This window comes from Staurois parvus, unplaced genomic scaffold, assembly GCF_062004578.1.
Source record: "Staurois parvus isolate SC_StPar_1 unplaced genomic scaffold, SC_StPar_1.0 ptg000498l, whole genome shotgun sequence".
In the NCBI taxonomy this organism is placed as follows: domain Eukaryota; kingdom Metazoa; phylum Chordata; class Amphibia; order Anura; family Ranidae; genus Staurois; species Staurois parvus.
In genome coordinates, this window is record NW_028318294.1 from 10,284,267 (window position 1) to 10,308,030 (window position 23,764).

Below are 23,764 nucleotides of genomic sequence, written 5' to 3' on the forward strand. Positions count from 1 at the left end.
TATCCCTGGAGGTATCATGAATCTATCAGTACCTTAGCAAGTTCCCGGTGCCTGAAGCAACGATTTATATCCATTTATATTGGTTATTGCCACTAAATATGATATTGACAAAGTGATATTTTAAGTAACTAAGACTGGGCCATTTACATATTCCAATTGTCTGTGATAATATTTTCACACTGTTGAAAATCTGTAACATTTGTAAATTGACTTCTTTTTGGCATCATGACCGAACAGAGTTCAGTAAGTGAATTAACTATGACAGCCATATCAATTAAATGTAAAAAAAATGCTAAAGATAATTGCGTTCAAAGATTAGATAATTTGATGTCTGTCTCTGTATAATATGTGCTTTATGTGGAAAATTAATGCAATTAAGATTGCATCACTAGAATTTTCTACTTTCACAGTTCCCTTCGTTTCAGAAGGACACGCTAAATTTAAGTGATAAATGACAGAAGCCAAAAAAAAAAAGAAAAAAAAATTCACTTTCTTGATTTTGTGTTATTACTAGTCTGAACTTTATTACTATAATGTAACTTATTAAGTATCATTATTTAATTACACTTTAGTATTTTTAGAATTAATTTAGAAGTTAATTATTAGAAGCAGCTCCAGCTAAACAGCTAAATACACAGCTGAAACATATACCATACATGCAGTTGTGTTCAAAAGTTTGCATACCCTGACAGAAATTGTGCAATTTTGGCATTGATGTTGAAAATATGACTAATCATGCCAAAAATTGTCTTTTATTTAAGGATAGTGACCTTAGGAAGCCATTTATTATCACATAGTTGTTTGGCAGCTTTTTAAATCATAATGATAACAGAAATCACCCTGATGGCCCTGATCAAAAGTCTACATACCTTGGAATGTTTGGCCTTGGTACAGACACACAAGGTGACCCACAGGCTACAATGGCAATTACAGTTTAATTTCCCACACCTGTGGCTTTTCAATTTTCAATTAGATTTTTTTTTTTCCAAAACATTTTATTAATTTTTTTAAAAAAAGTCTTTACAATAAAAAAAACAAATTAATTACATATTGTAAAAAAACCCCACAAAGCACACACACAGCAATTAGACTCCGTGTATACATAGTTAATGAGTTTGTTAACTCTCATGTGGATGCACAGTAAATACTGAGCCATGAGGAGCAGAAAAGAACATGGGGAGCAGAAAAGTAACAAGACAATGGGACTTTATAAAGATGGAAAAGGATATAAAAAGATATCTAAAGCCTTGAATATGCCAGTCAGTATTCTTCATTCACTTATTAAGAAGTGGAAATTCAGGGATCGCTTGATGCCAATTGGTTCAAGGAGCACAATATGATGATACTTAAACAAAAATGAGCTGCATGGTCAAGTTGCCAGAAAGAAGCCTTTGCTGCACCAATGCCACAAAAAAGCCTGGTTATAATATAATCAAAAGAAAAGGAATGGGGAGATGCTTACCTTAAAAACAAACTTGAATTTATTGAAGCAAAATGATACACAAACAAACAACCTCATGTCAAAACAACATTGACCTGTTACACCCCTTTAAAAGACACTTAATTTCCTGAATGAAATGTGTTAGGGCTTTTTGGCACTGGGCTAATTGTTGGTGCACCACTTTGCTTCAATAAACCAGACTTGGCTTTTATGGTGAGCAGTTCCCCTTTCCCTTTATTTGGATTGCTAAAGTGTTACACTTTATTGGGTGAACCTGTCTGGATGTATTACCAGTCTACATCTTGGTTGCAGAGCATGCAGCATGCCCTGCTTATCCCTATGTGAATGAGCCAATTATCAAACTGGCGTAGATTAATTGGCTTTGTGGGAGTTGTATGATGTAGATAACCTCATTAGGATTTTACTAAGTGCACCACATTATTTTTATAATCATTACCATTATGAAATGGAGACTTCACAGATCAATGTGCATATTTGCCTGCACACCATGGACCTTCAAATCACATCCATCACATTACAGTAGAAGAGTGCCGTGTTTCGAGGATGCACAGGACTCCTTTATCAGGCATGTATATGTCTAACTGCCCCCTGTTTATGGAGCAAGTAGATATATATGACAACATCTGCCAAGAGAGGAAGCCTTACAGCCCTGCTTTACTATTATAACACTGAGGTGTCATGCGATTGAGTGCCACAAATAGAACTGATGCTGAAGGATATGAAAGCAATGTCCTTTATTAATGCTGAATGTTTACCATGCCCACCACTCAATACAGCCTTATGGCACATTTTGTATGGTACTGTAAGGTAAACCAGATTCCCAGCACCAGTAAACCGGTGCAGACCTATACTTGTGCTCATGCTCATGTACATTGCACACATGCTCGTACTTCTATAGAAAGCAATTTTAGTTGTACCATTCCAGTTCGCCACGATCGTGCGCACAACAATTAGAGTGTGTTGCTTGGGCCCAGAAGCCTATTTAAACTAGTCTATTACCATGAGAAGTTGATGAATGGTCATTAGCTTGTTCATTTGTGATCTGATCTGCTATCCTTTCTTACTCGTATATGATCCAACTTTTCCCTGGACTTCGCCTCTGCTCCTGTCTTACTTAACCTTGTTCATCTGTTTATTCCGACCTCATGAAAATAAGAAAAAATTGCCATACTAATTGATACAAAGCTGTATCCTTATAATATCTCACTTATATAAAAGTGTGGATTGTAAACCTAATAATACTGGAAGACAAAAATGGCAGTTGACTAGTGCAGAGACGCCTAGAGAGTGGTTAATTAAATCCTACTCAGAGCAATATATCACTACTGGAGTGAATGCAATGGTGTTTTTTATTAGATCACATGGATCGTGAAAAAGGTAGACATTGACATGGTGAACATGTTGCAATCATATTAAAATAAAAGAATTAAAATAAAGAACCGTTCGGCGTCTTCAAAACGGCTGTGTGGGCAAAAATGATAGATGTGAGGCAGTAGAGTTTCCCTTCTGTATTCATCAAATGTAAAATTCCATACTGTATAACCTAGTGAATTTGTTTTCTTCTTTTGCTGTTCCTTCCGACCTCAACCTGTTTACTGGACTTGTCTTTGCCTGTTAATTCTGTATTACTTTGCCTGGCTGTCACTGACCTTAGCCTGTCTCCTGGACTTGCCCTGTCTGCCGATTTGGTCTCTTCCTGCCCAGATGTTGCTGAAGGGTGCCAGCTTGCTGGATCTGCTTCTGTCTTCTGCTCTGGTACCCAGCTGCTTCAGCATCCTGTCCTGAGGACTGCAACTTCCAGCTAAGAAGCGGGCATCACCTGCCCACTAGTCTGACATTCATGCCACTCTGTGCCTTCACCTTCTTTGTCTTCACCTTCAGGAGTGTTGGGTAGGAGGTGCAAAAGAGGCCTCCATAACATTCCAGTCTTTACCAGATACGTGACAGGTACACTCCCTATTAGCCCACAGAAAACTGTTCCTACTGTGAAAGGGCCAACTGACTGTTGCCACCAGGTCAAAGGTTCTTTTGCTTGATGTGACATATGTTATATTTACATTTCAAATACTGATCTATGTATACTTCCACTGGTGGTCATCTGTATACTTTGTATGCATTTTTGTGTAGGTTCAATCTGCCACTGACCATCCTTTTGGGAGCTCTGTGTGAGCATAAATAATCAACGAGTTGCTCTGGACACCTTAAACTCTCAGCAGTGACTTGACAGCCTTGTCATCTCTAATGTAAGCACAAAGCAGAAGCTCTGGGAGGGGGAGCAGGGTAAGATAGCTGCTGAGATAATAAACTAAAATATGACAGTACCTCTGCTGTAAATGTGTAGGATGAATTATTCTACAATGCCTTCAGCTAAAGGGGTCAGTGAGTGCTCGTTTTAAAGATCATTTACTGATTGCTAAAAATATGCAAATATTTAAATTTTCAAAGCCTGGCCACAGATTCACTTTAATAATTGGGGTTACTGCTTGCATAAGGCAAGACAAAAGGCTATGCATAGAAGTCTAACTGAGTTGATGGGTCAATAATGACAAAATTGATTTTGTGGCAGAGTTGTTGTGAATTGATGTTAAGGGACTGTACTGGTGACTGCATATACATGGAAGTTAGTGCTTGTGGGTTTAGTTTTGGCTGGATATGGTGGGGGGGGGGGGGGGGGGTTGGTTTGATGGCTAAATGACAAAGAGGAAGACTGCATCAGTGACTTTGATTTTGATGGTAACTGTGCCCTAATAAACACAGGACTGTATTATTAGCTGCATAGAAGCTGCCAGTGGCTGCATACGTATGAGGCATGGAAGCTATCAGCCTGTGGCACTGCTGAGGTGTTATGGAAGACCAGGATGCTTCAATAGCGGCCTTCAGCTCCTCTGCATTGTTCGGTCTCATGTCTCTCATCTTTCTCTTGGCAAGGCCCCATAGATTCTTTATAGGGTTCAGGTCAGGCAAGTTTGCTGGCCAATCAAGCACAGTAATCCCATGGTCATTGAACCAGGTTTTGGTGCTTTTGGCAGAGTGGGCAGGTGCCACGTCCCGCTGGAAAATGAAGTCAGCATCCACATAAAGCTCGTCTGCGGAAGGAAGCATGAAGTGCTCCAAAATATCCTGGTAGATGGCTGTGTTGACCCTGGACTTAATGAAGCACAGTGGACCAACACCAGCAGATGACATGGCTCCCCAAGTCAACACAGACTGTGGAAACTTCACACTGGACTTCAAGCATCTTGCAGTGTGTGCCTCTCCATTCATCCCCCATACTCTGGGTCCTTGGTTTCCAAATGAGATGTAAAAGCTGCTCTCATCAGAAAAGAGGACTTTGGACCACTGAGCAACAGACCAGGTCTGTTTTTCTTTAGCACAGGTAAGACGCTTCTGACGTTGTTTGTTGTTCAGGAGCGGCTTGACAAGAGGAATACGACATTTGAAGCCCATGTCCAGGATCCATCTGTGTGTGGTGGCTCTTGATGCACTGACTTCAGCCTCAGTCCACTCCTTGTGAAAGTCCCCAACACTTTTGAAAGGCCTTTTCCTGACAATCCTCTCCAGGCTGCGGTCATCCCTGCTGCTTGTGCACCTTTTTCTTCCACACTTTTCCCTTCACATAACTTTCTATTAATGTGCTTTGATACAGCACTTTGATAACATCCAACATTTTTTGCAATTACCTTTTGAGACTTTCCCTCCTTATGGAGAGTGTCAGTGATGGTTTTCTGCACGACTGTCAGGTCAGCAGTCTTTCCCATGATTGTGATTCCTACTGAACCAGACTGAGAGACCATTTAAAGGCTCAGGAACCCTTTGCAGATGTTATGGCTTAATTAGCTGATTAGAGTGGGACACTTTGAACCTAGAATATTGCACCTTTTCACAATATTCTAATTTTCTGAGATTGTGGATTTGGTGTTTTCATGAGTTGTAAGCCATAATCATTACAGTTATGACAAATCACGGCTTGAACTATCTTGCTTTGCATGTAATGAGTCTATCTCATATATTAGTTTCACCTTTTAAGTTACATTACTGAAATAAATTAACTTTTGCACGATATTCTAATTTTTTGAGTTGCACCTGTATATTGCAAAATATCTGCCTTCATATGTTGTGAATGCATTAGTTTTATTTTTTCTGGCTAAGAACATTTTCAGGAAATGCAAATATTACCTGTTGATCTTTGTCAGGGATGCACTGGCGATAGTGCAAATGAAGCTCCGAGGGGGCACACAGATGCACAGTCACGGGCCTGTGGATGTTCGTCTTGCTGTGGACAGGTGCGTGCATATGTGCAGGTGTGTACGCATTTGCCTGCACGTGCTCATTTACCGCCATGTGTACTTTCGCCACTGATACTGGTGCCAAGTGGACTATATAAGTGTAGCAGCTGTACTATTTATTTACTGTCTGATCTACAGTGTTCCCTGTGTTCCTGTGCTTGTTCCTGTATCTGACTCCTATGATTAACCCAGCTTGTCTTGACCACATTTGATTGTCTCCTGTCCTGACCTTGGCTTGTCTCTGGATCCTGATTGTTCTCTTGCTCATCTGCCTGCTCTTACAATACTGACCTCAGTCTGTACCCTGACCACTTTTCTGCCTGTCATCCATGCTGATTTGATCTTTTGTTATTAACCCAGCTCATCTGAACATGTATCCTGTCTTATCCGTCTGCTCAACATCTCCTGACCAGCACACTGCCTACCTGGTCGCCACTAGTCATCTGCTAGCCTGTGCTGCCAGCCCATTTGGTACCAGCAGACAGTCTTCTGCCAGCCTGCCATCTATCAAGGCCAGGTTCCTCTTCTCCTGCAGCCACCTGTTATCTGGACCATCTGATCTGCTCCTGGTGAAGCACCAGCTACTTATCTGCACAGTCTGCTGGACACATACTGTACACTCGTACCTCACCGCGCTCCTGTCTCACTACCAGTGGTCCTTGATCCAGAGCTGTAAGAGAGACCTTCCTCTTCATGTTAGGCCCCATAACCAGGTATGTGACAATCTTGGCAAAAATGTATTGTCTTGTGAGCTGAACTGAAGGCAAACAATTGTATATTTCTTATGTAAGCTACTACTTCCAACAATCACCATATATTGTAGATGAGCAAAGATGAATTATATAAAAAAGGCAAAAAAGATGTCTTAATTATGGGTGGAAATATCTACCTTTATATACAGTTCTGCAGAAGTAGCAACAATTATTAAATGGTTGTTCTAGTCACAACCATCAATAGAAAAGTACCTAAATTGGAACTTCACATAAAATGTGAAGTTCTGCTAATCCTTCTCCGCCCCCCCCCCCCCATTATAAGAAACTTTTTTTTCAGGGAGTGACTACCCATTTCTGACAGGTACCCACTCCCAGTTCTACCTAGCTGGTCTCTGCTCCTCCCCACCCGTATTCTCTTGAGACCCGTCACATGTCATAGAAGAAAGGGGGGCCATTCAGAAAGTGCAGCAAGTATTATGCATGCACAGTGGAGAGTCGGCTGTAAAGCACCAGGAAGTCCCAGGTGGCTTCTCACACTCAAGATGGTGGCATTGGTGACCTGTGAGGAACTCTCTGGGTGAAGACAGAGCTGGATCCTTGGGCTGATAAGTTGAAAGAGAATATTTCCAAAGTTCACATTCCTAAAAAACAGCTGTAAATGTGAGTGGGTGCTGCAGTGCCTACCGACTGGGAACAGAAGACATTCAAAGTAGAAATGATGCCACCAGCACACCAAGGATCTCCAGAACTGGTCCAAAGCTTTATTTAGTGATTCCATCCTAGTTACCGAAGTTTCTGTAACTGTGATGTGATTGCTGAGTAAAGCTTTGGACCAGTTCTGGAGATCCTTTGTGTGCTGATGATATATTTTCTGCTGGTCTGGTAAGTGTCTCTTTAAAATACCTTTTATTTACTGCAAATATGCTAAAATACATATCAAGAGCACTGCATGTCAAAAGTGATGCATAATAACAACATATACCACAACAGTGTACAGCCAGTTATTTTAAGTATTGTATACAAAGATACCTGTATGTGATAATTTAATAATAGATCAAGAAGAATCCATGATAAATCCCACTACAGCTTGTGGCAAAATTGCTATAATCAATAATGACTTCTTTATGGTATAGGTACTTCACAAGATAATCCTCCAAGCCTGTGGTCACAATAAAACTGTAATAAAAAGTAATTATTGTGTCTCTCTCTACTGTTCAGGCAAACTGAAATCTAGTTAAGATAATAGTATATATGTGTGTAACGATCTGTTTAACACAACTTGCAAATTGCTTATGGCACATCCACATCCCATGGCTATGTATATATATCCAATAGAGGTTTTCCAAAATGGGAAATAATGTATAAGCAACTCAGTCTGCCTATGGTAAGCCACATGCAACCAGAAATATTCATCCAAGCAAAGGTATTGGAACTCAAACAACATTAAAAGAGAAACGAGTCTCATACTGTACATATAATAAAGGTTGCAATATCCATTCATGGATCAATCATATTGTCAGCACTGGTAACTTATGGCATTTTATTATGAAGGTATATTTTCAAATTCACAAAAGTATTAGGATAATGGAAATGTTAATCCCATATACTGTATAAAGTAGGATGCAGGGAAATTGCTTGTAAAGTGACCCTTGTGACAGATGAATATTGCATCAGTACTTTCAGGACAGAGGAATGACTAGGAGTCCAGAACACTATGAACATGCATACGAACAAGAACACAGTGTAAAAGATGCCACTGTGAACTGTACAGAGCGGCTATGCTGAGCTGGGGCTCTGTGCTTGTGTGTAGGTTCAGTCCACCACTGACCACACTTTTGGGATCTGTGTAAGAACAGCTCGGTGTCAGTGTAAATTCCCAGCTCGCTTTTCTCCCCCCTCCCTCCTGCAGTGGCAAGATCAGATCCAATCAGTCAGAAGAGGAGGAAGAGCTAATGGGGACATCAGTGAAGGCTGCTGTGCAAGTGCCAAGGACACTAGGAAATGTAGCTCTTGAAGGGGCGCTATAGTGCACTTGTCAATGGAGGCTAATAGAGTGCAGACTTCAATTTCTCTAAGTGGATGCACCTAGTGGCCAGAGTTTAACAGTTTTTCTGGGCAAATGGATCAAGATCGGGGTCAGTCTATCCAGGAGAGAGAAGACTGCAGACCTATAATCGAGGTCTGTGATCTCAGCCTGCCGAGACCAGAGACATCAAAAGAGGAGTTAAGAGGATCTGTTGTGGTGCCTGCTCACCTCTTTCAGAAAGAGAAGACGGACCTGCATCTGAGTCTTCCAGAGCTGCTTTCAGAGACTAAGGTTGAGGGAGAAGGTTTCTGTGCCTCCAGGATCGGAGCTGAGAGACTGCATCCCTGTGTGAGGATCTAGGACCTGACTTCTGGAACCTGTTGACCACCAAGTGATTAGGACTAAAAGAGTCTGCCAGGAGTGGTGAGCTAAGCTACACATCTTAATCTCTTGTCATGCAAATTAAATGCCATAGAGACCACTCTTACCCAGTTGCTCATTCACATTCGCCAACAACACTCTTAAAGGGACAGTGCATCACCTAAAGAAGGGCCCCACCAAAAGCCAGCCAACGTCAACTATTAGGCACCAGGTACTTTCTGCCATTTTTGAGGGATACCCTCTGCACTGTACATGCATACTCTTGCCTGCTGCTGAGGTAGTGTGCATTAGCATGCACGCAAGGATCCTTTTTATCTTTCTGAGTTAGTTTATGTAGTTCTAGAGACTCTAGTTACACCTGTTATAGTTCCATTTAACTTTGCTATAGTTTTTCAAGTGCCAGTTAGTTGATCAATCAGTTATAGTGCTCTTAAATCTGGGTAATTATTTGTTCATTGATACATGCCTTGTTTAACTGCACTTGCCATACTGCATTTAAATATTTTCCTTCCAAGTTGCCTGTGGCCTAATTCCTGTGCTTTATTATAGAGGAGTTGCTTACTAACTTCTAAGTCATATGGGTGTAAGTGGCTTTTAGTAAATGACCAAGTGTGTAAGAGGGCATTAGGCAGTTAAGAGACTTGTGGCAGAACATAGGACCAACCATCAGCGGCTCCTGTGAGGGTAAGTGCTACAATAATATGAGTATATAATGTCTCAGCTGAAATAGTGTGCCTGTGTGGGCCATGTGTGTGACCTGCATGCAGTGGAAGCATCTTATTGTCACATATTGTACTGACTCTATGCACTGTATGTAAGCACTTTTACTAGGCAGCAGGGATTTTTTAGAGGAAGACACCAGGCAGCTTTTAATCAAGAATTCAAATTTAGAATGTATTGGCTCACAACAAACAGACAGAAATATTGAACTGACTGCAAGCACAGTACCAAACCACTTGTACCAGTCCACAATTTCACAAGGAGAAACCAGGAAGGTTTACAATCAAGAAATATAAATTAGAGTGTATTATTTTATGGTAAATAGCCAGAAATATTGCTATGACTGCATACACACTATGCAAATAGATTTTACAGGTCACATTTTCAGAGGGAAAGACCAACAAGTATATAGTAAAATAAAAATTAGAGCATAATGTGCAAGCTCCAGCCAGTGGTCCAGCCTGGACGCTGAACAGTCCATTGAGTCCTCATTTTGAAGAGTAAATTATATGATTTAGTCACCTCCTCCCAGCTGATCGCGCAGTACTGCTGACTGGCATGATTATAGGGGATTTCCTAACTTTATTAGCAGCTATGACAATAGAAGGATTGAAGAGTTTGTGCTTTGGTGCACTTAAAAAGCAAACATAGGGCAGCTATGTCTGTGTTCATGCTGCTGACCCATGAGTAAAAAATACCCTAACAAAATGATAGAAATAAAATAAGCATGCCTCAAAAAATAGAAATCTAAACACTAAATCCCACCCCCAAAGCACTAAACCACAAACTCTAACTCTGAAACACGAAACCCCAACCATTTTTTGCTTTTTCTTTGCCTAAAAGAAACATGAAAAAAATGAAAAAGGCAAGGGGGCAAAGGCTAAAAAGCGACAAACACATAAAAATAGTCCTAGAAAGGATTGTTGGGTCTATGCATTGTGAACACAGAGGGGGTACACTATACAAAGCAGCTTACCACTCTGCAATTCACAGTCATGTAGCACAATATATCACAATGAACACTGGAAGGGAGAGGGGGCATACTTTGTAACTCACCACACTGCAATTCTCTGTAATTTGGCACAGTACAGCACTGGCTATAGCACTTTTCACCAGAGCTGTATAGTATAGCAGCAATACTCTCTTCCTACAAACAATTTCCCATATCTCCCTATCTACTCCAGGTCTCTACAACACACACTGACTATGCATATGACTGACTGTAAATATAGCGCTATTCTGCGGCACTTTATAGAGGTATAGCAGCAGCTATCTCCCCTTGCAAACACTCTGTGATCTCTCCCTCACATACAACACACTGACAGGGGGCTGCTGTCAATCCTGACTTTTATATGGAGATGGCAGCACCAGGGTCATCAGTTTGAATCCCAACCACAGCACTACCTGCCTGGAGTTGGCATGTTCTCCCTGTGCCTGTGTGGATTTCCTCCAGGTACTCTGGTTTTCTCCCACTTTCCAAAGATATGTCAGTATGTTAATTGTCTCCTTTCTAAATTGGCTCTAGTATGTGATGCATGAATGTGAGGTAGGGACCTTAGATTGTAAGCTCCCTGAGGGCAAAGACTAATGTACAATATATATGTTAAGGGCAGTGTTAAGGGCTATATAAATACCTGTGCTAAATAAGTAAATAAAATAGATAAAAAAAGGCTATGCTTGGCAATTCTAAGCCACCTGACCTCAATTTAGAAGGCAAGATATGGATAATTGGTAATTGGTTGCTACAAAGGTGAAGGTCTGCAATAGGTCACTATTTTACCAACATTTACAGTCCACTGAACTCTTAAAAATCACCAAAAACCTCCTTAATTCATCTTATCCACTGACACTAAAATAGCAAAATTTTGCAGAAATCACCATTTTTGTTATACCCATATGGGGAATTGTTATCTGTCACCCACTCCCCCCCACCCAAAAAAAAAATTCTGTTCCAAAAATAGAAGAGGAGGGGGGAAGGAGGAAGAGCAGAATTTTTTTTCAGTGAATTTCCTCTTTAAGCCTGTTGAATCCAGCTGTTAATTTTTCACGTAGTAACTACTTTGGGTGGATTCACCTGTTACAAACGCTTCACGTTATAAGGTAGGAATTCCAGGCTAGAAAAATGTAAACATTTTAGCAGTAAAGTGCAAATTCTTATATTCGTATAAAATAGGCTATTTAATACACGTTTATCAATACAAAACTGAGTAGTAAATGTTACATACATTGTTTATTGCATTAAAGCCCAAATGAACTTTCAGTTTAAATCAGATACACCCAGGTCTGGCTCAGCAGGGCGTGTCAGACAAGGGGGCAAGGGTCCTTCTCTGCAGTGTGCTGGCAGGTTACAGACTTTTCTGCTTAGACGGTGGCTGCTAAAAAAAAATGAACTATAAGGCTTTGCGCACATTTTGCTTTATTGCGCTCAAAATGTATTTAGCTGATTTAAACTGAAAGGTCAATTAAGCTTTTAATGATCTTTCTACAAATGTAATTGTTACACTGGCTTGCTGTACCATATCAGATTTGCAATACAGGTGCACTTATAAAAGTGGAAACTGAATATATTATTATTTTATACTTAATCTATATATTATTGTACTACTGAAGCACTATCCAAGGGATTTGGTTTCAGTTGCTAAGTCAGTTTTGCAAGGGCCAGAATACAGTAATGACCCATTCAGTAATGACTGAGTTCTTAAATTACACAATGAATGCACAACGTGACCATATTTGCAAAGTCCAAAGATAGATAAATATGTCATAATGTTCAACGATAAGCCTAATGTGTTTTCTTTTGAAGGGTAAAAATCAATTTTTTCAAACAGAGGGAACACCTCTTTCCCCCACTCAGATCTATGTTGCCAGGGCTAGAAGTCTTAAAAGTGTATCTGAACCCAATAAGACTTGCAGTTTACAAGTCTTTAGATAAGGTGCCTACATTCGTTTTCATTTTTACATTTTTCCTTTTTTTCACCTGAGAATCCTGTGAATAAAACGCCTCCTGTCCCTGAATGACTACATAATTTTGCTCCACTGTATCTATAAAGGGAGCCATGGCTGTCACTAATAACATCCAAAAGGAACAACAATCAAAAGGTTTATCAGTCACCATTGTCAATAGTAAAGTGCCCTAAAATATTTTTTCTTTACTGCAGATATGCTAAAAGACATATCAAGAGCATTGCTTTCCAACCAATATGTTTAAAAACAAAATACACCACAACAATGCACAGCTTAGATATGTACGTTTCACATACAAATATATCCCAAGATTCCCTAATAAATTCCACTAAACCTTGTGGCAAAATTGCTATAATCAATAATGACTTCTTCACTGCATGCTTCAAGAGACAATTCTTTAAGCCTGTAGTCACAATAAAACTGTGATCAAAAGGAATTACTGGAATTACTGTGTCTCTGACCTGTTTAAGTGAACTGTAATCTAGTTAAGGAGATGGCATATATGTGTTTAATAATCCATTTTACACAACTTGCATATCCATATCCCATATATATATATATATATATATATATATATATATATATATATATATAAGATAGATAGATAGATAGATAATAGATAGATAGATAGATAGATAGATAGATATTTAACCACTTGAGCTCCAGAGGATTTACCCCCCTTAATGACCAGGCCTCTTTTTGCTACTCAGCGCTGCACTAATTCAACTGATAATTGCGCGGTCATGCAATGCTGTACCCAAACAAAATTTACGTCCTTTTTTTCACACAAATAGAGCTTTCTTTCGGTGTAATTTAATCACCTATGCGATTTTTATTTTTCACGCTATAAACAAAAAAAGCCAAAAATTTTGAAGAAAAACAATATTTTTTACTTTCAGCTATAAAAAATATATAGTAAACTCAAAGTTGGTTATAAATTTAGGCCAAAATGTATTCTGCTCCATGTTTTTGGTAAAAAAAATCCCAATAAGTGTATATTGATTGCTTTGTGTGGAAGTTATAGCGTCTACAAACTATGGTATTAATACTGCAATTTACGCCATTTTTCTGCTATACAGCGCTGCGCTAGTTTAACGGACAATTGCGCGGTCATGCAATATAGTACATAAATGAAATTTACATCCTTTTTTTCCCCACAAATTGAGCTTTCTTTTGGTGGTATTTGATTGCCTGTGCGGTTTTTATTTTTTGCGCTATAAAAAAAAAGGCTGACAATTTTGAGGGAAAAAAAACAATATTTTGGACTGTTTGCTATAAAACATGCCCAGTAAAAAAAAAATGCAAAAATCAAATTTAGTCATAAATTTCTGCCAAAATGTATTCTGCGACATGTCTTTGCTAAAAAAAACCCCAATACGTGTAAATTAATTGGTTTATGTAAAAGTTATAGCATTTACAAATGGCGGGAAAGATACTGGGATTTTTAGGTTTTTTTTTATACTAATAATGGCGGCGATCAGCGAATTATGGCGGCGATCAGGGACTTATGGCAGCAACCAGCGACTTATGGCAGGACTGTGGGACTGCGGCGGACATTCTGAAATTGGGGGGTACTGACTTGGGGTCACTGACATCCCCAAAAACACTAATACAGTGATCAGTGCAAAAAAAAAAAACCACTGACACTGTACTAATGGCAATGGGGAGGAAGGGGTTAACTTTATTTTGCAGGGAAGGGTTATAGGAGTGAGGGGAGTGTTTTACTAGGGGGCGGGGGGTGTACTGGACGGGACAAGGCTGATCGAGAAAGAGAAACTGTTCTTTCTCGATCAGCTCATCCTCGAGCTGACAGGGAAGTGACAGACAGCACAGCTACTGCATCTGTGCTGTCTGTCACTTTTTGCCGCCAATCGCCGGGAGATAGCCGCTAAGGACCCGGCGACTCACATCTGCGGCGGTGATTGGCGGGACAGATAGGGCGGTGGCGAGCCTCGCACGCGCCCCCTATTTGTTTACAAAACACACGTTTTAAAACGTGGTTTTGCCTGCACGTGCCGCCCTGCATATATATACACTGTATATCTACAGTGGCTGGGCATCAAGCAGTTAAGCAATTCACAGTCCACCCATAGTAAGCCACACATTGCCTGAAATAATAATTGTATGCATATGAAATTCAAGAAAGGGCATCTGTCTTACAACTCTTAGAACCTGGTTGGTAAGTTATAATGAAATTAAAGTGATATTAAAGGTAGATTTTTTTTTATAACAAACATGTTATACTTACCTGTTCTGTGTAATGGTTTTGCACAGAGCAGCCCCAATCCTCCTCTTCTCAGGTCCCCCGCTGGCCCTCCTGGCTCCTCCTTGTCTCTGAGTGCCCCCATAGCAAGCCAGTTGCTTGCTAAGAGGACACTCATGCATGCTCACTCCTGAGCCCCACACTGTGTGTGTACATAAGACACACAGAACACGGCTCAGCCCTGCACTCTCTTCCTCCTCACTGGCTGTGAATAACAGCCATGGGAGACAATGGCTCCGCTGCTGTCTCTCAGCCAATGAGTAGGCAGAGACCCTGGAAAGCAGCCACTCTTCTGCACATCAGTGGATCTCAATAGGGCTTGGGTAAGTATTGGGGGAGAAGCTGCATACTGAAGGTTTTTTACCTTCATGCATAGAATTCATGACTTAAAATACTCAAGGAATGCATGTTACCATTGGAAGTTCATTTGATGCAAAACAGCTACGGTCCCTATCTCAGAAGGATCAGTCTCCAACAACAAAGGTAAGGCAGGATCCTGAAGCCTTAAAACATGAGCCAAAGGAAAATTCTTTTTTAGGTTTTGAAAGCATGAATGTCTTCTTGTGGCCACAATTTAGGATTAGCGCTTATCTGGGTAAGGTCATTGATGGGTACTACCAGAGTGGATAAGCTTTGGTAAATTTTCAGTTGAAAAACCCTAAGAAACACTGAACAGCATAAAGATCTACATTCAAAGGTGACTAAAAAACAGTCTGGACCTTGACAGGATCTATGGCTAAGCCACTGTAAATGCTTATGTACCCCAGAAAAGAGACCATGGTAGCATGAAAAAATATACTTCTCTAGTGTGGCAAAAGGGAAAATGTTCATGAATCCTGGTCAAGACTGTTTTGACATGATGCTGATGGTCTGCCAAGGGCTGGGAATAAATCAGAATGTTATCCATATAGAGTTAGTTTAGGGACTTGAACAGGTAGTTCTGGAAGGTATCATTAATGAAATGGTAAGTACTAGCATGGGAGTCTAGAGGTTACCTGTGCCTTGGGATAGCGAACAGTTTCAATAGCAACCAGGGAGAACAGGGGGACCACCAGAACAGGAGATAGAAAAAGGTAAGAGGCTAGAGACCTCTGAAATAACCCAGTAAATGAATGTTGGACTAAGGTTCAGGGGTGAGAGAACCAGCAGAAGCAGGGTGTGTGTGCGCCTGAGAGGTCCAGACTGAGAGTGTTTGGACCTGGTGGACCAGCTTATAGAGCTCACCTGGGAAAAATGGGTTTGTTAAGGATCTACCTTCATAAATTATTAATGTGTGGTTTGTAATAAATTTTATTGTTTCACCCCTGTTCTGCCAAAATAGAGCTTTCATGTGGTTTCACATATATCCGCCTTCTTCCCTTAAGGCTAGTATGCCTAAAAGTACTTGGAAGCCTTCAGGACATAAGACACAGTGCTATACATGCAGAACTGAAATACTGCCCAGCAAACCCAGAGATAATGATCTCATACAATGTCATATAGCTTCAGGATGCAAAATGGTCCAAGGTAGGCTTAGTATGCAGGAGCAGCCAGGATTAGTGACTGGCTGGATGCCGTATTTGCAGTGGCCAGGGATGTCAGGAGACAACTGCAGAGTCTCTTATCCAAGCAAGGTTCAGGGCAGGTGGCAAACAATAGCGTATCTATTTTCTAGACAAGGGTCAGGTCAAGAAGCAACCCATAGCGTATCTGTTATCCAGGTATGGGTCAGCAAACATGAACGGTTATACGCAAAGTATTTGTCTAGGTACAGGAGGCAGGAAGCCTAACACTATCACAAGCCCCAAGCCCTTTACTTGAGATATTCAAACAGGCTACAAAAGCCCTACTGGACAATTGGAACAGAGGAGGTGGGACAGGCAGTGCCAAGCTATTTCTATCAACGGGACCCCACCTACTACCAATCAGCACCTGTGTTTTAACCTTCAGGGTATTCAGCACACCTGAATGGTTGGTGAATTAAACATTCACTGCTATAGGAATATGCCCCATTATGTATATATCAGTCTTGTCTTCTGTTTCTGAATTAAAGCTTGGTGATTTGGGCAACAAAACAAAACTTTTAATTAAAGAGGAGCTCCAGTCTAATTTGTGAAAATAAAACGTCAACAGATATACAAACTGTAGCTGCTGACTTTTAATAAACAGATACTCACCTGTCCCAGGATCCAAGCCCTTTGTTCCACCAGTTTTTGGTCTCCAGTGGCGGCATCTTATGTGTCTTAAGCCGGGTGCTCATTGGACATGTATGAGCCATGCTGCTCATTGTGAATGGTCCCAGGAACTTCTGGGACCCCTGACTTGTCCCAGAAGGCTGCAGGGAGAGGGAGGGGGAGAAGAACTACCTCTCGAACTGTCAAAACCGGGTACCCCCCCCTCAAAAAAGTGCTATTTGTTATTGAGGAGTGGGGTAGGAGACCTCTTAAAGCAGAATTCCCCATTTTGGAGCTCAATTACTGTTTTTTGATCACCAATTGTACAGTTTATTTTTAATTACACTGTTGTGAAATGTCAGGAATTTATTTATGCAGTCTTGTAAGGTTTTAACAGGTTTAAAATACTGCTTTTTTCTGGCTGACAATAATTGTAAAGGTCTAGCAGATGTCAATTTGGAAGAACAGAATTGGAGCCAGGTGGAGATAAAATTATGTTTCATGTGAAAAACTAGCAATTTATGAGAAATATTAACCTTTATTGGTTAAATAAGTATCTGCTCCTAAAATAAGTCATGTCTTCACACGTATAATATACAGTATATGTGATTTGAATATTTTAATAATAAAATGATTCTGAAATAAAAGTAAAACTGAATGACTCATATATCGTAGTGAATAGACCCTAATAAACATCCGTAGTGTATAGATATACTTTTTCCGAACTTGTAAAGTCAAGCGGATCAATGGATTGCATAACTGAATATCTGAACACTCTAGGTTCCAATGGATATTCTATTTAAAACAGCTGGACACATAAGTCTTTGCTGGCACTGTAAGTTTTATTTGAAGAATACTCAGCAGTTGATGGTAAATAATTTGATTCCAGCCAACAGCATTTTATGCTGTTTTGTGTCATTTTTCATTGTATCATAACCTCTCCAACCCTCTCCAACCCTGAAGGGTCCATGCACACTAGGAGCAGAATACAATTGTAGAACCTCTGGCAGAAAAAGCAGCATAAAACATGATCATAGTATCTCATATTGTACAAAAGTGTCTGAGAGTTTATAGACATTTGCTTTTATAAGCTTTTTTTCCAAAACATTAATCGTTGCTCATTTTTTTATGTAAACCTGAAAACGTCAAACTCTCCTAAACAACGCATTTATGCACGTTTAGCGGTTTTTCTGCTTGAAAACTCCTATCAAAAATGTGTTTTTCTGTCTTTAGACTCTCCTCTTGAAATATGCCTCTAAACATCCTAATGTGCATGAACACAGAAGAAACTTTAGCTGCTTATACAAACAGGAGATACAAATGCAAAACTGAGCATTTTAAGCTCAGTGTTCATGAAACCTATAGGAGGAACTGAACTTAAAAAGTACAAAATATGATATAGAATGGACATTTAGAAATGTTAATTGTGCCCTGAAAGTTCCTTTTTGCCTTGTCTTCCTGAAAAATAGTGCATTTTCTGTGCCTTGAGATTTATAATTGTGAGAGATCATCTAAGGCACTGTTGCCTCTGACTGCTAGTCTTTAGAGGTTTGGAGTGAGATTTAGTGGTTTCATTGCTGTGTTGTGCATGGTTCTGCTTGCTGGAGCTGAAGCTGTACCTTAGAACCTACACTGCAAGGATCTCCCTGCTTTTGATTCATTTATTCTGTAGATCTGGGTTTTCTTTGTCATCTTGCTTCCTGACATTACCCACCAGTTATCAGATCACCAGTCAGATCAGTCATTAGAAAGCAAAGCCCTGTCTCTTCCAAGATGGTTGTCTTTATACAAAGTCAGTACAGAACAAGGCATGGTATGTCAGTAATGAGGAAACGATCAGCTGCAGACCAGACAGGGCTGGTGATAGACAATTTTTTGCCCTAGGCAAGACCAGCTACTTGCCCCCACCCGAAAAAAAATAAAACTTCAACATTTTTTGCCTGTGCAGGGATGCTTCCCCCCCCCCCCCCCTTGCCAATGTTGACTCTACGTGGAAACTGACTGGGGGGGTGGGAGAAAATAATGCTGCATGCAGCAAAGAATGCTTGGCATGTCATTGGCTGGACACCTCTTCTTCATAGATTGGCTGAACTTTGCAGGGGACGGCTTTGTCTACAGCTAACATCATCCAATCTTGTCTGGGGACAGTGACACCAGGATCCAGAAGTGACCTTTGCTTCCAGGTCATTAACAGGAAGGGAAGAACAAGTGTTCACTGATCTCCCTCCCTTTTACCGATGGCGTCCACCGTGCAGGTCCCAGGTCCACTGATGGCAGCATGGAACCTGGGAAGCATGGCAAGGCACATGGGGTGTGTGATAGCAATCTGGAGGCTGCACAGCTATTGGATCATTTCCATCTGACAGTCAGCCTGTCATATTTACACACACTCAATAAGATGCTTCCTGTTTTTATTTACACTTGCATTTGAGGAACATTAAAAATGTGCGGCTGAGCCACAATGTTACGGCCCCTTCCCCTACCACCACCACCACTTCCCATTATGCTGCAAGGCACTGACAGTGGGGGATATGGCAGTGGGAGAGGGTGTTTATAACACCCCGCCACTATTGCCATACTACGGTGACAGTGCCTTTGCAGCATAATGGGGAGTGGCTGGGGGATGGTAAAAGTGAGGCTCAGCCGAACATTTTTAATGTCCCTAAACACAACTGTAAATAAGATATAACAAGAAGCATCTCACTGTGCTTATGTGATCGCCTTCACTATCATGATGAAGATCACACAATACAGAAGGTGCTGTATGTCAGGGCAATACAGTCATATGCTGTATACAGACAATCAGCATCCCTGGTCATGGCTGAGCCCTAGGCAGCAGTGCGCCCTAGGCAGTTGCCTCATTTGCCTTGCCCTGGCTGCAGAGAGACCACAGGCAACACTGATGACTGCCATTTTGCCCTATGCCTGGCTTTTTTTTTTTTTTGCGCACAACTTCCACAGTTCACGTCTTCTTTAACTAATAATGTCGCCCTTTTCCAAGCCCTCTCAGCCTCTGTTAAGTCCCTCTTGTAGAGAGGGCCCCAATGCTCTAGATTTTACAATAGCAATTTTATTGCGACAAGTAATTAGACTGTAACTTTCTAAGCTCCTAATTCTTATTCCGTCAAATCCTTTTCAGACATTCATTTTTACTGCGCAGATTTTCTCGTTGGCAATTTGGTATGCTTTTATTCTTTTTAATAGCTTCAGTATTTATAGAAATGTGTTATGTCATCAAAAGGACAAGTGGAAAAATATTCAGAAGCTGTCAGATCAGGAGGCTTTAAGGTTTAACTGACTAAGATAAATGACTTTGTCATATGATAAATCATTACTAATCATAATTTGTGTGTGTTCTTGGACTCAGCAATGGAGTATGACAGGAGAACAGCCTGTCCACTGCTAATTGCTATAAACTTACCAGATGCTATAAAATCCTCTCTGTGTTCCATGCAAACCACCAGCATTTCCAATATGGATCCCAGGCTGCATGAGTTAATAATGTCATCTCTAGGTTTGAAAGGACCGGATGGAGACATAAAGTAAGAAAGTATGCAGGTTTTATTAATAAAGTTAAAAGGAAATGTTATTCCTATCTATACTAAAAGACTTTTTATGTCTTGATTGTTACGGTGATGGGTAGACTTTAAAATGTATACACCAGCTCAACATATATCTTTTAGATGGTAGGATATTGAGTTTTATACTTTCTTTACTGCTTTGTTTTATTTTTCAGTGAGATGTGACATAAAAAGGCTTCAATAATTAAAAAGATGTTTTATTTAATAATTATTACTGTGTATATATATATATATATATATATATATATATATATATATATATATCAGTGTATATAGGTGTCTTTGTATGCTCAGTAAAATTGTCAAGATGGTAGTTTAGGTAACCTCTAAAGGAAGCAACCAAATTTTTCCAACTTTCCTTAAAGCAGAACTTGATTCTCTCATTCACCGTTGACTATTTTTAAACCTTATGCTGCTAGCATTAGTAAATACATAGGAAGGAATATTATATTCACTTGTTTTGAACTTTTTTTTATGATTTCTTAAGTTACTTCCTGGTTTGCAAGCCTAGGTAAATGATGTCATTCCAGGAGTCCCAGGAGGGAAGGAGAGGTCTTCTCAGCTAAGCACATCTTCCTACCTGGGGGTGTATTTAACATGAGGCAAACAAGGCATTTGCCTAGGGCGGCATTTTTTAGGGGGCCAGCAGTGCCCCCTGGAAGAAGGGACATATGCAACAGCTGGGATCTGAGAGAGGCTGTGGGCTGCTTGATGGTGTATGCAGCGGTGCCCGGCTGTCATTCCTGGGCATGTCCAGAGCTGTAAAGGTGAGTGTCTTTCTCTCTGTCACCAGGGGGGGGGGGGTGTTAGTGAACCACTCTCTTGGGTGGGGGGGGATGATGGGGCAGGGGTGTTGTTGGTCACTGTCAGGCTCTCTACATGGGGGGGGAGGGTCTGGTGTTGGCTGGTGTCAGGCTCTCTACACCAGGGAGGGGGGGGGGGACATCCAATTTTTGTGTTGCTTAGGGCAGAAAAAACCTAAATACACCCAATTTTGGTAAAATATAAAACATTATGTTGCTCAGAGTAAATAAGTACTCAGCTTTTCATGCTTTAAATTTGTGGATGCTGGCAAAACAATGACACGTGTTGGTACCATATATTTTCCATGGGCAATGATTTTTCATGTTTACACAAACTATAAGACTATTTGATTATACTGAGGAAAGTGGTTATAGTACATTTTAGCTTTAGGAATAGACTGTTGGTATCTGATTTGCTCTATCACAGGAAGTGCCTGAAGAAGGACCTTCATTTCAGGATCACCAGTTTTTCTTTTCATTAAGGCTGTCGATTTACAAAAAACAACTAAAATGTCATGAATATATTAACACATACAGTATATGAGGTTTTAACCATTGGGTTAAGATCTTTAAAGTGATTGTAAACCTCAGACATGAAATATGAACAAAGCTCATCCCTATATAGTGTGTGCTTGCCTCAATCTAGAGTACTAAGTGTCATTTCTGTCTGATGCCTTGTAACTCTGCTATAAGCATGGGTCACTTTTGATGATTTTTTTCCTGAAACCAACAGAAAAATGTTGACAAGGAGGGCACAGACTGGGATTGACAGCCTCAGTTCTGTTCCTGTGTGAAGGGGGGGGGGGGTACCTTCCGTCCAATCAGCTCTCAGAGCTCTCCTCACTGATGTAACTTTAGCTCTCCTCCTCCTTCTTTTTAGAGCTGAGAGATCCTGTGTAAATTCTGCACTTTGAATGAATGTAGGAGAATGACAGTTGTGGATAAATGGGTACAACAACTCTGTGTATCACTTGAGGACAGTCACTTCACTGGGTACATGTAAAGGTTTATGACCACTTTAAAGTGGTTCTAAAAGTAGAAAGTTTTTTACCTTCATGCATTCTATGCATTAAGATGAAAAACCTTCTGTGTGCAGCTCCTAGCTCAGCCCCTCCCCCCTTCCTTATACTTACCCGAGGCCCATCTCGATCCATAAACATGCATGACAGCAGTGTCTCACTGAGTCTCTTTCTCCTCATTGGCTCACATAGCAGTGGGAGTCATTGGCTCCTGCTGCTGTCAATCACAGCCAGAGAGCCAATGAGGATAGAGTAAGGGTGGGCCCAAGCCACACTCCATGTGTGCATGGACAATGTCCAGCCACAGTGGAGCTGCTCAGGAGTGAGCCTGCTTGAGTGCCCCCATAGCAAGAGGCTTGCTATTGGGGGCACTTGGCAGTGGGGGTCATTGGCTCCTGCTGCTGTCACTCACAGCCAGTGAGCCAATGAGGATAGAGTAAGGGTGGGCCCAAGCCACACTCCATGTGTGCATGGACAATGTCCAGCCACAGTGGAGCTGCTCAGGAGTGAGCCTGCTTGAGTGCCCCCATAGCAAGAGGCTTGCTATTGGGGGCACTTGGCAGGTGAGAGGAGCCAGGACCATTGGAGGGGGACCCAAACAGAAGAGAATCAGGTCTGCCCTGTGCAAAACCATTGTTGTGCAAAACCATGGTTGTTATTTTTAAAAAGTACAACCTTTAGAATCACTTTAAGTGTAAAAAAAATACTCTTACAGATCTGTAAGATGTGACAAATAATCAGATAAGGTTTCAGGCCCTAATGGCTATTTTTTTTCCTGACAGTCTAATGTATAAAAGTAGAAATTCTTTTTAACATTTTCTTAGAAATCTAGATTACTACTTTGTGATTTTCTATTTTCCAGCTCTGTCAGTTATAAGTTGAGTAGGAAGAGTTAAAAAAGACTAATAGTGATTTTTTTTCCCCCTTCGTGTAGCTGTAATGGCTCCCCCACCATTTATTGCCCCAGCAGGAGATGAAGGAAGTTGTGCAGGTTTCAGACAGCTGTGAAAGGTGTTCTCACTGAGGCTAAAATCATCTCCGACTGAATATTTTGCCTTTAAGTATTCGCCTCCAGAGTAAAAAATGAGCACTGCTGGGTTCACAGCTCACAAATAACTTTTTTCAGAAATAATATTTTTCCTTCCAAGACGGCACACACAAAGGCAAAAAGACCTCTGACTTCTATGTGTGAAGAGTTGTAAACATATTTGGCAAAATACATTTTTGTTACTATCCTTTAAATCAGAACCTTTGCAGATTGCAGTAAAATCCAAGTGGCTTGTATGTCCAAAAAACTCTTTCTTGATCTTTATTTGTAGTGGAAAAGTGAGCAAGACTACATAGTGCTGAATTGTAGGCATGTTGTAAAGCAGTGGTTCTCAACCTGTGGGTC